The sequence below is a fragment of the Lissotriton vulgaris genome, unplaced genomic scaffold, assembly GCF_964263255.1.
Source record: "Lissotriton vulgaris unplaced genomic scaffold, aLisVul1.2 SCAFFOLD_300, whole genome shotgun sequence".
NCBI classification, from domain to species: domain Eukaryota; kingdom Metazoa; phylum Chordata; class Amphibia; order Caudata; family Salamandridae; genus Lissotriton; species Lissotriton vulgaris.
This window is the reverse complement of record NW_028250131.1, coordinates 818,077-834,013: the sequence shown is the minus strand read 5'-3', so window position 1 is coordinate 834,013 and position 15,937 is coordinate 818,077. Positions and strand designations below refer to the sequence as shown.

General features: G+C 43.3%; 1 pseudogene across 1 annotated transcript in view; it reads left to right on the top strand.

The window, feature by feature from the left end:
• LOC147663352 (uncharacterized) overlaps positions 1–15,937 on the top strand; it is a 63,717-nt pseudogene that overhangs the window by 12,520 nt on the left and 35,260 nt on the right. The window contains exon 2 of the transcript XR_015305347.1: positions 2,613–4,224. The product of XR_015305347.1 is annotated as an uncharacterized LOC147663352 (transcript). The remainder of the gene's footprint in view (positions 1–2,612; positions 4,225–15,937) is intronic.

Genomic DNA, 15,937 nt, shown 5'->3' with positions numbered 1-15,937 from the left:
CATTGGCTGATCATTCCTTGGCACTACCAAAATTACATTTGGACACATTTTCTCAACTGTAAAACACTCCCTACTATGGGTCATTTAACAACGTGGGGCTTTGGGGTTAGGTAACCTACTTACGATGCTATGTAAAAGATTAAATTAAAAAAATGAATGCAATCAAATTAATCAACCAGCACTGTGAAAACTGACACGCATTCTGGCATTTTGTATAAATCATGTCTATTTTCTCATAGATGCGAGTAAAGTAATCTTAATGATATCTGCACACTTTTAACTAATAGCACCGGGCTAACTTTGACAACTAGGCAATTAATACATTTTCATGTACCCCCAAAACCCCCCTGCCCCAATCCCCTTGGCAAACCTCATTGCCTCCAAGTGTTTGGGGGATAACCAGGACGCAGAAAAGTGAGTCAAATAGTCTAGAAAATGAAAGAGAAGTCGGGAAACGTATTCACATGCTCCGATTGCGTTGGTTAGTCTGTAAGATCTACTTATATTAATGAGTTTCTCATTAGTAAAGCACCACGAGGTACGTGTGTGGCGACACTTCACCCATGAGGTACTTGCCAAGCGTTTGTTGACACAATCCACACCTTGTGTCTTTTTCAATATATTTATTACAAAGTGCAGGACCTTTCGAAGGGATTTTGCACACTACATACATTTACTCTAGAAATAAAACTTGTAGGTAAAAAATATTTGGCATTCACAACGTCAATAGCTCTAACTCACAAATGCGAGACCTATTTGCATTGCAAATGCTTGTTAATATTTACATCAGACCTCTGGCAGAGGTAGTGAAATATTTTTGAATATCTCGCTAGTGTTGTATGCTGATGACACTCAGCTAATTATTTCCCTGTCGGCAGAGTCGGCTGGCTTTTGTGTCAAATCTAAAAACTGTATCTGCGTTGGCCAAATGTATGCATGACAACTGTTTAAAACTTAAATAAACAAACAGAGCTCTAAGGAGCAACCAGCCTAGCTGCCTGGATGCAACTGTACATGCCCTCCAGAACGCTACGCTCCATCCAATCTAAACCTGGCCCACATCCCTCGTCACAGGAGAGACGGAACGAAAGGTTTCTCCTTCCATGTCTTAGCTCCAACCCAAATGAAATTCTATGCCTCCTAACCTTAGAAAGATTCAATATCACTTACTGTTCTGGAAACAGTGGAGGACCCAGCTCTTCTGCATCTAGGCTGACGATTTCACCTCTCTGGGGCTGTGTTTATTAGGATCCTTTCATGTCCCTGATATTTTCTGACACCCGGACCCTCACCTTCCCCTCAGGGCAGGCATCCTTCAGGTGTTGTGCTTTCTAAGGCTCGGCTCCCCTTTTGTAAAGGGTCAAAGTGGTAACACCCTTGCAGCCAGTGCCTTTATCAGCCACAGGATTAAGATACAGTGCACCCTAATTCCCAGCCCAGTAAAAGCCTGAAACAGACCCAAAATAGAGCATGTACCTACATGTTCGCCTCCCCTGTTTGTACCTCATAAGTAGCTACCTGTGCACTTCCTCCGTTTTTATGTCCCCGGTGAGCTTCTCTAAAGAAGCTTTTGATCCTTCTACGCTATCATGGCGTTTGTCTATTACTTCATTAACTGATGTCTGCTGTGGTCATTGTGTCACTTCCCTGCTTTAGCGGTCAATGAACCCTGCTGAGCGAGTATGCAGCCATAAGGGAGCTGAATGTAAGAAATATCCAGAGGTGTAAGTGCTGCACTCCCCCTCCAGCAATGGACATCTTGTCTTACTCTGCCAATGCTCCATCCACTTACCGAGAAGCATGCTGGCACCAAATGGAAGACATTTTAGTTAGATACCCCGGTAAAGGCAGAAAAAGATAAAAAGCATACACGTACTGGCAGCAGAGATATCGTAGGTATATTATTAGTTGTGATGGAATCACTATAATAAATGGTGCAATCTTCCAACAGGTGCTTTAACCATCCCTAGGAATGTGGCAAAAATAACAAACAGAAAAGTAAAGACAGGAGTTAGAACTTCCGCTCCTCCAGTGTAAACTGTGAAGTACTGTCAAGAAGAGTGGGAATGGAGCTACATTTGTTATATACTTCCTGAAGCGTTACGTTTATTATATACTTCCTGGAGCATTAGCTTTATTATATACTTCCTGGAGCATTAGCTTTATTATATTCTTCCTGAAGTGTTACATTTATTATGAACTTCATGAAGAGTTTTCTTTGTCATATAGTCTTGAAAGGGTTACCGTTGTTATACACTTCCTAAAACTGAAGTGACATCAGCACATCCTGATCCTTCTCTTTTTACACAATACCTTCTTGTTTAAATGAAATCTTAGCCATGTGTGTCTTTGTAAAGCTGTACTTCTAGCAAGTGGGCGCTCCATGTGTACCCTTTCTGTACTAAGTTACTCTGTGAACACTGAAAAATCACCTCCTTTTCTGAATTAAGTAAGATTTACATGTTCAATAGAACATTTAGTTAAATATCTGTGTATTGGGAAATATCTCTTGGTAACTTTCATAAATGGTCTTTTACAGCTAGTTAAATATTGTGTATTCACATACTCTTACATTTCCATTTAGTGATTTTAAATTTCTTTACTTCCAATAGGAAACCAGCCTTGAATGCACAAATGATCGTGAATAATGACAGTAATCGTGCAAATCTGACTGAGAAACCGGAACATAAACTGATATATCCTCGAAGAGGCAGACAAGAGCAATTCAGTGGATGTAAGAGTCTGAGCTGTGCACCTCCACGCAACAGGACTAACAAATGACCTCTAGAAAATTAAGGCAACAACACTGACAAACCACTTCCTGTATTAACAGGCCTCCACCACCAGCGTTGTTAATGTGTTCGATATGAGGTGGAAACAGCATTGCTCTGCTTCCTGTGATGACACACCACCATTGAGCACGCTAGGTGTATTGTAACTCTTCCTGGCCAAACCACAGGAGCAAGAGCAAAGCCCAAGGGAGTGGAGCCAGACAACTAAGGGCAAAGGAAAGCGGGTCTCGGCGACTGTCCAAATTTACTTCGACCAGAAGGAAGACTAATCTTCACTCATAAACATGCAAAAACATTCCTCAATCTAAAGACATAACCACCTACATAGAAGCTTTACTTGCCACAGTTATAATATGTGTAGTTAGTGAGTCTTGTATTTCATTGTGAAATCTGAAATCAACCATCCAAAATACCACACATACAAGGAATGCGGGAATAACACAAGTGCTTTATCAACCATGTTAGCTCCTCAGGAAACCCAGTCATGGGATGCAGATAATTATAAACCTGATCCAGAGACACTAACCAAGAAAGAGAAATCCTACACAAGCAGCAAGAGCTTTAGTTTATCATCACTACTAAAGAGCCATCAGCAAACACACACAGGAGAAGCAACATGCAATTGCAATGAATGTGTGAAGAACTTTAGTCGGTTAGCACTCCTAAAAGATCATCCGCGAACAGACCTGGGGGGAAAACCATACCATTGCACTGAATGTGTGAAGAGCTTCAGTCGCTTATCAACGCTCAAAATACATCAGCGAACACACACAGGGGAAAAACCATACCATTGCACTGACTGTGTGAAGAGCTTCAGTCAGTTATCACACCTCAAAATACATCAGCGAACACATACAGGGGAAAAACCGTACCATTGCACTGAATGTGTGAAGAGCTTCAGTATGTTATCACACCTCAAAATACATCAGCGAACACACACTGGGGAAAAACCATACCATTGCAATGAATGTGGAAGTATTTTTTGTGATTCCTCAACTCTCAGGAATCATCTGCGAACACACACAGGAGAAAAACCATACCATTGCAGTGAATGTGTGAAGAGTTTCAGACGGTTATCACACCTCAAAATACATCTGCGAACACACACAGGGGAAAAACCATATCATTGCACTGAATGTGAGAAGAGCTTCAGTCAGTTTTCAAACTTCACAATACATCAGCTAAAACACACAGAAGAAAAACCATAGCATTGCAGAGAATGTGTGAAGCGCTTTAGTGAGTCATCAGACATACAAAAACATTCGAACACGCACTGGGGGAAAAACAATACCATTGAATGAATGTGGAAGCAGTTTTAGTGATTCCTCAAATCTCAGAAATCATCAGCGAACACACATAGGGGAAACGCCATTACAGTGCCAGGAATGTATGAAGAGCTTTAGTATGTTATCAATTCTGCGGAGACATCAGTGAACACACACTAGATCGTAGCATTCTGAATGATCTGTAAGGTGCTTTTGTGTTGCTGGAGCTGCCAAATAAAGCGTGTTCTCATAGACCAGCCTTGCCTAGAGGAAGGAGTTCTTCGATATAATATGTACATCAGAAGAAAGGCTACATCTTCAGTAGCCAAAGATAGTAGAAACGAATGCTTTCCACAGAGTTCATTTTAACAAAGTGCTGAGTCCGGGAAGTTCTTCCTGCTGCCGACCATCATCATCATCATTATCATCATCACCAGCATCACCAGCACCACCACCCAACCACACTGCCAGTCAGGAACAGGAACGAGACTGCTCTTCAGCACACCCATCCTTATACATAACACACTACAGTGGTTTGCTTCAGGGTCAAACTCACTTTCCTTACACGTTATCAGCAACATGTTCTAAACTGAACAAATTATATTTAGGAACAAGCGGTTTGTACAGCCATCAGTGGCATAATACATTTGAAACCCATTACTTTATAAATCTGTATGAATGATACATAACCAAACATCCAAACACCACCCATGAACGGACATCCAAGAGCCTTTAAAAACCACACTGCAGAGGTGTGTATCGGGCTCAAACTCAAATTACTTTAACATTAACATGAACTAAATTATGATACAGGAGAAACAATCAGGAGGCTATGAAATGTACACAATAATGACTAGATTTTACATATTAATGTGAAATGTATGTTGTTAGATATGTAATAAAACAACACATTTATTTGAATTCATGGTATTTGATTGCTGATTGTATAGGAGATCTTAAATGTGATTTATTCACTAAATTTTAAAGATAATTTGTGATGTCAGCAAGGAGCCTAGTTTATTTGGCAATAGAGGAGTCAAATCTCAATAGCATGACTGCTTTCTGCAGGGAGTCTGGCGCAGGTGGTATCAGAGTGGACTATTCTCGACAGTGTGCCTTCTCTCAGAGTGAGAGGCGGTTCTTTGCTTGAGATGATACCACCTCTGGTTTCAAAAGCAAAAAATGCTTTTATTTTATGTGTCACAAATACGCTACTAAAAGCCCACCAGTAAGCCCACCTGTAGGTTTGTCACTGGATGTCAGGCTGTGACCGAATTATACCAGGTGATACAAATGTAGAACATGGAAGGAAACATAGAGCAAACAATTCACTGAGGAGAGATGGGACAAGCTATGGGGCTACTCACAAATAATCTCAAGAAATGCCATGTGCAAATGCTAGTTTATTTCTCTCATCAACTGTCTATTGATGAGGATTGTGCATGATATGAAGCCTACATGAAGGATTCCAAGAGACTCTTATAGTCATTCTGCTCTAGTTGTCACTTCATTAACATTAAAGAAGGGGGGGGTTTACCCAATAAAGTCACTAGGGTCCTGGGTGCTGTATGGTACAGAATAAGGGGTCCCAGTGAAGGTATCACAAGTACACAGACAAAGCACTTTATATCACACAATATAAAAATCGCAAACTAATGATTGAACACACTGTTGTTTATTCACAATGTTGTTGTTCATATTTCTTTATAGCAAATTCATAACAAAATTGTTGTAGTGCCCCAGGAAAGGGAGGGTGAGGGACAGTGATTGGGTAGGGAGGGAATGTGCAAGGTAGGTTATTCATGACAAAAATATCAATATATGATTATTAAACAATCCATATAGCTGGCTTCAGAGCCCTGAGCCAGTACAATGAATGAGCTATTAATGCTCAATGTTTAAAAAGAAACCATAATAGCGATGCTACTAATTAATGAGTGAAATGAAGGTTGCATCGACTGGTAGATGGTAATAGCTGTCGGCGTTTTGACCCCAAATATACTGGTAGGTATACGTCACACCTTAAAGTGGGGTCTTCATCAGGACAAAAGGGCCCTGGGGAGCACTGGTTTCTCTAAAAAAATAACAATAAAAAGGGAGTATAATATTTACAGTGAAATTGAATTCAGATTTTAAAAAAACACAGGCGCACGAGGGCGCCTAACACAGACCAATAAAAGAGAAATTCATTCACCATGGAAAGTTGGGCTAGTTAGCTCACAACTTGAACAAGAGAACAGGGAGCATCAATAGATCCAGTTGTGATTATCAGGATCGTTATTTATCCAATGTGTTCTCATAAGTAGAACCACTTCCAAAGGGATGTCAAAATGATCAACAGTTTTCTATTAGAAGAGAATGGACATGAAAAGACATCAGTACTATGTCCCTTAATATTTCATACAACAAGTTTATCTACAAAGATTAATTACAAAAATTACGGCCTGAACAACAGCATTCAGGTTCCATTACTGAGCAATTTCATATAGGTCTCGGTTGGGAACCGCATGAGAATTAATTGCTCCCTCATTAAAAATTATCCAAGCAGAGGAAACATATATGAAAACTGCTGGCATTCAGGACAGGCTCACAATGATCTAAATATTCGGAGAACGGTATAACCATCTCAGATTCAATGTAGTGCATAAGGAGGGCAGTTATGACAAAACAAAAACAAATTGGGGTGCATACCACAACAGTATAGTTTTCACAGGCGTATCTCAGCTAGGTTGAGTGACACACCAAAATGTAAGGGACTCCGCTTTAGTTTTTTTCCCTTCGAATTTCTAAAAGGACGAATGGATAAGCGGATGGTTATAACATATATTTAGGGACTTAAATTCCATGTTAACCAATTGTAAGGGTCACTCCATACCTAATGGCGTTGACTGCCACCTTCTTCCGATACTCGTGGAAGTTTCATTGTAAAAAAGAGCCGCACTCGCTTCTGAAAGGACGAGAAAATGCCGGTGAGGTCATTGCACCACAGTCAGCATATTATCGCAGCAGTCCGCCGCAGAACAAATCTAACAGGCAGAGGTTCTCACTTTTGATACAGCAACTATTGCTCATAAGTCCAAAGCCTTCAGTCCCCGTACCTTGTTTGCATCCAAACATCCGACCGACAGTCATTGCATCGGTGAAAAAACGTACGTGCTGACGTCAAGGCCATAGAAAGAAAAGACAGACTCACGGATCAACCGGAAGGCATGGATGGCGTTCGGTTGTCATGACAGTCAAGCAGATTTTACTCTGCGTGAACAATTTAGGCACCTAACAAAATCGAATCTTAAACGGCCAAAGATTAAAGAGGTGGTATCTCGTTTGAGATTTTGCATCATTACTGTAATTATTCCGCCTGGCAGAGTGAAACCCCGATTTAAATTAACTAGTATATTAACTGAGAATCGATCATCTCATAATTGTACCGGTTGAATATTAGTGCCCCTATTGTGTCACACAAGAGTCATAAGACAGGGTAGATTATTTAGTATACTCACATCGTTGCATTGTTCATAAAACTATTCAAAAACATATTCAAAAAAGTTTTTTGCCACGCACCTCCTACACAGAGGGGTGTAGGTAACTTCATCCATCCATTATGCTAGGGCATCATGCACCTCCTACGCAGAGGGGTATAGATGACTGTTGCAGATCAGATCATAGCCTTGTAATTAAAGTAACCACCACAGATGTCCCGTGCACCTCTCACGCAGGAGGGTGAAAACGGGATTTTATGCAGGTTCTGGAATCATAAGTGAAGAGGATTGATTAGGGACAGGGGGTTCAGCGCCCTAATACAGCTAGCTGGGCATGGCTACTTTCTGCCTCATTAAGTCCATTACAGATCGAATCCAGGATATGTCCCCACCTCTAGGACCAAGAGTCACCTTTTCCAAAACCAACCACCTCAAGGTTTCAGGGGTATGTCCATGTCTATTACAATGATCTACCAACGGGGCACCCAAAACATTACATCTAATCGCTCCAATGTTGTAATATTCTGACCTTCACTTTTTGCTGTGTTTGTCCTACATATATTTGGTCGCAGGGACATTTAATCACATAAATAACATTTTGAGTGTTAAAATTTGTATGTGATCTCAAGGCATAGTTCCGACCTTTATGTGTGAATACCTTAGTTTGGATGGAGGATGGGCAAGCGACACATGAACCACATCTAGTGTGCCCAATGATGAAATTGTCAGTGGTTTCGGGCAGTCAAGGAAACATCTGACCACTAAATCTCTGATATTTCGAGGTCTTCTAAATGAATGTAAGGGAGGAGAATTCAGCTCAATGTCATCAGACACTAAACTCAAGTGTTTATTAATGACCTTTTTGATGTCATTACTCCGAGTGGAGAATGTGGTACATCTGTGCATTTCTGATAAGAAAGCCACAAACTAAGGGCTCAAGGTATACTGTAGACCTCTCACTCTGAGGGGCCTTCCTGTATTGGTTAAGAGGGGGTGGAATTGGCACCTGCATTCCAAGGGGCAGGGTTGTGGTCCAACTAAAGATACTGATCAAGCCTCTCAGGGTAGGATGTCAGACATGACAAAATTTAGAGAGGGCCAGTGCATTTCAAAGGTGGCCTTTTGAGCTGATCTCATCTTCATAGGTTATTGTGGGTATAACCACTGGGGCTCTGCCTTTAGGAGTTAGATACTTTGGGAATTGGAAACATACTACGTTGGTTCAATGCTGCGACATCAACAAGAAGAACTGTTGGGGCGGGGGGGCTGCAACGGGATTATCTGCAGACTAGTGGTGGCCTGGGGCTTGTTTTGCTCTAGGAAGGGGACTATCACTTGGTGGATTTTGCCTGGATGTTGCTGGCCTTCAGCTAATTGGCAACTGTTGTGGCTCAGGTCCCCAAGCACTCTCCAAGGGCTAGTTGACTGGCATCCTGGTCACAAGTTCCCAGGGACAGAAAAGATCATTCTGTTTCCACACGATCGTAAGGATTCCGTAGGGTATGGCGGAAACATGTGTAAGTGATCGTCGGTTGGGACAAGGACCCTCCCGGCGTGTGCAGTCATCAGATTGCGCCCAAGAGTGAGCTGGTACTGAGGTACTGGGTTTTTCAGAACCGGTACTGATCCGGTAACCCAGCGGTGTCAGGGACCACACCCAAAGACCTCGAGTACTTTCCTGATTCAGACCACAGAAACACGAGTCTTCTAGGTGAAGTCAAAGATCAAATTTATTGGCTGCAACCAAGTAACAAGCGTCCTAGAAGTACAACAACACGGTGTGTATATTCTTAGGAGACTGCCCAACATTACAGAGCCAGGCTTCTATTTTTATACAGAGTTTTAGGCTTCAGGCAAGCATTCTTAGATTTACAGTGCCAACATTCTTGGATTTACAGTGAGCTATTCACATATTTTCATTACAAAGAAAAAAGCAGAGTCCTGATGACAAGTCCACATTTTAGTGTGTCCAGGGATACTTTTGCCGTCCTTCTGCGGAGTGAGGGGCCAGAGCGGAGGAGGAGACCATCAGCAACTGCTTGCCTCAATTATCGGGACCAGCTTTCTGGGCAGACTCGAGGAGCAGTGTGTTTGGTAGGCAGAGAAGCGCTGCAGGGACTCACTCTCCCAGCAGTCCCTGCTTGACCGTTTACACCTGGTCTGCGCTCCCTGCCCGACACGCCCACGGCACACAGCAGCACTTAAACCTCACGGTGTTTATCTGACAGTGGGATACTTTTGCCGTCCTTCTGCGGAGTGAGGGGCCAGAGCGGAGGAGGAGACCGTCAGCAACTGCTTGCCTCAATTATCGGGACCAGCTTTCTGGGCAGACTCGAGGAGCAGTGTGTTTGGCAGGCAGAGAAGCGCTGCAGGGACTCGCTCTCCCAGGAGTCCCTGCTTGACCGTTTACACCTGGTCTGCGCTCCCTGCCCGACACGGCCACAGCCCGTCACACGCTCTATTTGTTGGACACAGGCCACAGCTGTGCGAGAGCGCACGGGTGTGCGCCGGGCGAAGCCCGGGCAATGGGCGGGCTGTCTATGGCCGTCCGGGGACGACCAGGGACGGGACGGGCCACCCCCCTTGGACTTATTGTGACAGGTACTGTTCATCGTGGTTGTGGACTGGTCACCTCCATTTAAGATTACTAACGAAACTGTGATTCCAAACTGTGTCGTATGAAGAGGGGGGTCAGGGGCCTAAGTCAGGAAAGTCATATATTGAGTATGTTAAGTGTTGAATAACTGGGCAACATAATATAAGGATTTGTGGCTGCCGTTTGGGGGAGGAAAAGAGGAGAAGAGCTAGACTATAATATGTCCAACCATCCTAAAACACGCTCGGTCATGAGTAAAGCCCGCAAAACTGAAACCCCCAAACAAACGGTGGCGGAAACAAAAGACTTGGCCCCAAGCAAAGGGAAAAAACCCACCGCAATTGACCTGATGCTAAAGAAGGTATCTGGGGAAATAGAACGCATGGAAAGGAGCTTATCTTCCTCCCCTAACCCCATTGTAGCTACTCCAACACCCTCTAGAGATCCGTCATTAGCTGATAGCCCAAATATGACTGGGAATGTAGCCTCACCAAATAATGCAACTGAGGGTGTTCCCTGTGCTCAACCCCCACCCTCCCCGGGGATAGAAACCTCCGGGCTTAGCGAATTGACCCCTCAGAGAAAACCAAAACGACAGAGGAGGACTAAGGGAAAACAGAGACAAAATAAGCCACACACAGGAGATGGCCGTGCTAAAAATAGGCAAGAGGTTATCCTGGTAGAAGATAACGTGCACACAAATATAAACCCTCCAGGATGGATTGAGGTAGTCCTAGGAGATCTCAAAAAACATCTAGAAACCTTTATAATTGCTCAGTTAAAACCCATTACAAGCAAGGTGGACAAAATAGCGAGTGAGCTGTCTAAACAAAGCAAGATAATAGAACTCACAACCAAGAAACCTCCCACTGGCCCTAACCAACCAAGTAATGTGGTCACTAATGACAACACTGACAAAAACACACTGTCAAACAACAACTGTGTTAGCCACACCCAACACACAATTGCCCAGATACATGATGCGCCGAAAGCTCCCCAAGACCAGAGAGGTTGATCCAACCAAGATCAGAGAGGGGGATACAATCACAAGATGAGCTCTAAAAACATGGATAAAGCCCCTCCACAACCACTAATGCAATGGGGGCAGGAAGACTACTATCCAAGAAATAGTATTCACAGCTCATCCCATATGGATTTCGACCCTTTCCCCATCACAGATAGCCCCCCCCACACATAAATCTTCCTCCAGATGCCAGTCCATTTGTAATAGTATTTGCAGGTGTTCCGGAAATTAGGGCCTCAGACAAAGAATCACACTCCCAACTACATGCCAAAATCTCCAAGTGGTTGAACATACATAGACCTTTAAATAAGGGGGAAAGAGGAGAGATAGTCCATGTAAGAAGAGTTAACTGGCTTGGTGGTAGGAAAAAGGACATAAGAGGGGATTGCATAGTAGCAAATTTCTGAGACACTAGACTTGTGGATTATATCCTGAAGAACCCCAACAGAAATCACACTAGCACAATCTGTGCGCTCTCGCTTTGGTATTTTTACCCAAGGAGTTGGAGTAGCAACAATGCTGACTATGTTGGGTGGAACCCCGGGAGACCACAATACACACAAAGAGCCATACCCAAAAGCTACCCTGATCAGTTTCTACCCCCACGAGATTATTCTCAGTGGAGAAACAGATTTGCCCCTCTGCAGTCGCTTGAGGAAAATGACTGACTACCTTCTATGAAAAATAAGCCTGTAACACCCTCAGCAACCGGGGAATCCTTATGTCCTGCAACAGAGGTTGGTTGTGTCAGCGCTGGGAATGAGCAAAAATTGAGGCTAGAAGAACCCCCTAAACAGTGGGATGACACTAAAAACGCCACAGAGCCCATAGAATCAGGTGACTGTAGAATAAAGGAACCCAGCACAGAGGGTAGTAAAGCGAATAGGGCCGGACTATCCGTTCTGTCCTGGAATATAGCAGACCTGGGGGCTAAACTTAAGAACAAGGAGTGGAAAGAATACATAAGGGGCTTTCATATTATAGCTCTTCAAGAAACATGGGCGCGGGACTCTGACTCCTGTCAATTGGAGGGCTATAAATGCTTTTTTAGACCAGCCAAAGAAGTGAAATCTGGGAGAGCAAAAGGGGGCCAAGTGATATATGCTGATCTAGACCTAAAGGGCACTTGGTCACAACCAGACTGGGTGTCAGATACATTACAAGCAGTCTTACTCCAGGGGCAGGGACTTCTAATCCTAAACTTTTATAATCCGGTCCCAATTGATGGAAATTTCCCTATATTACTAGAGCTCGAGATTAGGCTAAATGAGGAAACATGACTAAGGCAGAGAGGGCTTGAACCAACTGTCCTGCTGATGGGGGACTTTAATTGTCATCTGTGCCCTAAGCTACTCCCCATCTCTCCTGATTGGTCTTCCTGCCCTGTAGAAAAGGGTCCCCATTTTGAACACAATAAAGAGGGCACATTGTTGATGAAGCTTCTAGACAGCTTTGCGCTTACCCACACAATGGATCTGGTTCCATTGAAAGCAGGGGAGACTCCCATACCCACATTCAAAGGTAGAGGCTGTATGTCTGTAATAGACTTTATAGTAATCTCTGCCTTTGCTAAAGAACAGATCATAAGAGTAAGAACGGAGTGGAGCCCCTTTAGCGATCATAATCCCCTCTCCCTGGAAATTAAATATAATGATCTCCCAGTGAAAAACTTGGCGGACGATATCGCAATCCACCCAACGGACCAAGGGAGGCGCTTAAGGTGGGCAATGATCAACCCGCAAGACTTCTACACCAACCTTGTGGGTAAAGGGAAAGAGCACATAGAGACCTGCCTAGACCTCGCCATAGAGGACAGAGGAGTGGTTCTGGGATTTGAATCTCTAACCAAAATAATGGAAGGGTTATTAAAAACTAAGAGGCCTATCAAGGAACCACCTTCACCAAGATGGTTCGATACGAACTGCTCGAGGGCATTAAGAGAATTAAAACAGAGTTTAAAGAAGGCCCCGAGAGACCAGAATGAAATCACCCATTGTAGACAGAATTACAAAATGCAGGTTAAGAGAAGGAAGAGTGTTCTCCAAAAGGAAGTCTGGGCAGACCTTAGAGAAGCAGCAGAAAATAGGGACTATGCCCAGTTTTGGAGAATTATAAACAGACCCTGTTACCAAGACTCAAACTCCCCAGTAATCAGTACCAATATACTACCAGACCAATGGATGAACCACTTTAAAACTCTGTATAACCAACAGGAGGTAGATATTGGAGATGGGATTTGGGAGGGACCCAGGGCAACCGAATTAGAATTCTCCTTGGAGGAAGTTCTAAAAGCAATGTTAGGGCTGACGCGAAATAAGGTTCCAGGCCCGGACGGCACCCCCCCAGACCTATTTTTAAGTAATACTGATCTATGGGCACCGATTATGACTCGAGTACTTAATGCTGCAATTAAATCTGGTCTACCGCGATCTTGGTCAACTGCAGTCATTGTCCCCATATACAAGAAAGGCTGCAGGGACAACCCACAGTGTTACAGACCAATCTCGCTGACTGATGTCTCAGCCAAAGTACTAGGTAGGGCAATTCTTAACCGCCTGATAGAGTGGACTGATACTCATAATACCTTGGTGGACACCCAGTACGGGTTTCGGACAGGCAAGTCAACAAGTGACCAATGTCTTAATTTATACCTTCTAGCGGCTAAATACTTCAAGTCGGATGACGGGACCCTGTACATGGGATTCATGGACCTGGCAGCGGCATTTGATAATGTTAATAGAGCTAAACTCTGGGCACTCATGTTTATATTGGGAATTGATCCAGACCTGATCAATATACTTAAGGAACTGCATTGGAACACCACTGCCAAGGTCCGCTACAGCGCGGGGGGGGTGAGCACTGATCCCTTCCCGTGCTCTGGCGGGGTGAGGCAGGGGTGTATCCTGGCTCCATTCCTATTTTCCCTCTACATAAATGACCTTGAGAGTGCCCTGCTGACTCTGGGGACTGACTGCCCGAGAGTTGGATTGCGCCATATACCGGTACTCTTGTATGCGGATGACGCGGTCCTCCTCGCCCGAACAGCAGTGAGTCTCCAGCTTCTAATCAGTGGATTTGCTGTATTCATGAGGAATCTGGATCTTTCTGTTAATCTGACTAAGTCTTTCATCATGGTGGCAGGGAAAAAAACACACAAGAGATTTGTGTTCAAAATAGGAAATCATGTCTTGGACACTGTGACCACTTTCCCATATCTGGGTCTCTTGTTTGATAAAAAGATTAAGTTTGCCCCACTGATTGAGGAAAGGTCCAGGAAACTTGTTTCAGCAAACGGGGCCATACTAAACTTCGCACGAAGGATGGGCCGTTGGTCTCCTGAGCAGGTAATGACACTGTACAGAGCGGTCAGTACCTCTAAAGCCACCCACGGAGCTGAGGTGTGGGGTTTTAGGGATGCACACCAGATACAAGGAGAGGAAGACAAATTTTTAAAGAAACTATTAAAGCTACCTCAGAGCATCCCAGCAGCACTTACACATAAAGAGCTTGGTACCCCATATATATCTGACCTGATTAGAGTGAGACCAATTTTGACCTGGTTTAGAATTTGGCTAAACCCAAACGCTGAATTAACTAGACAGATCATCAAGGATTGTCTCCGGAGAGACAGATGGTTGCAAATCCCCTGGTTAAAATATATCAAAGAAACCTTCGAGTCTATCGACCAGGAAATGTTATTTTCTGACCCCTTAAATATGGATACCTCTTCAAACATTATTTCCAAAAGCAGCTACTGGAAAAATATTATCTCAGGAGGAATGAACTTAACTCTAATAAATCCTCGGTAGTAGCCTACTCGCTTGTAAGCAATGAAATGGGCATGGAACCGTATCTCTTTTTAATGTACAGTCAACATGAGAGGTTTTTAATGACCCGTTTTAGGCTCAATTTGTTGCATAATATTTAAGCTTACCCGTCTGGTTTTACGTTAACAATTGAGCAGAAGGGTGCCTGTGGCTGCGACAATAAGTCTATGCAGGACACCCTTCATTTTGTATTACTTTGTTCTTTTTATAAAATTCCGCGTCGAAGATTTCTGGTGGACATTTTAAAGGAATCTAAAATTTGCCATGCTATATCTGCTTTATTATTCTTGCAAAGAGCAACCAAGATGCGTACTTTGTGTGCTATCATGAGTTTTTTAAAAATTGTGGTCAAACTAAGAAATACAAGGGGTTGACGGAGGATGATATGAATTTATTGCTCCCTTTTTTGGTCAAAGCTTGTAAATAATAAAAAAAAATTTAAATTTGTTTTTATTAATTGTAATGTTCAGTATGAGTATATGTGGATATGTAATGTTATGCATTTTTATGATGGTTTTTAACCACCGAAATAAATAAAGAACTGAACTGAACTAGTGTGTCCAGTTTGTGATCAATTACCCGGCAAGGCCCAACATTTCCATCAGATATCGGTGTACCCTCAATAAAACCGGGCTCCTCCTCATAAAGCAAAAGAAGAGAAAAGAGCAAGGACAGGTGTGAGCAAGATTTGGGCGGGGGTGTGTGTGCGCGATGGGAACAGTTTATGGCCTGTTGTGCTTTGATGCTATCTCGTTCGGCCACTGGGAGGGGAACTGACCAAACAGGTTTGGCTTGGGGCGATGGTTCCAGCTTGCCCAGGTCACAGAAAAGTCAATTAAGGTGTATGTGTCCTTTGATATCGAATTCAGCTGTGGTTACAAGCCTATGTAAAGGGCAACTCACAAAATGGCTGCCAAGCGTAAAATGGAACCCAAGGGTTCAAAAACGAAAATT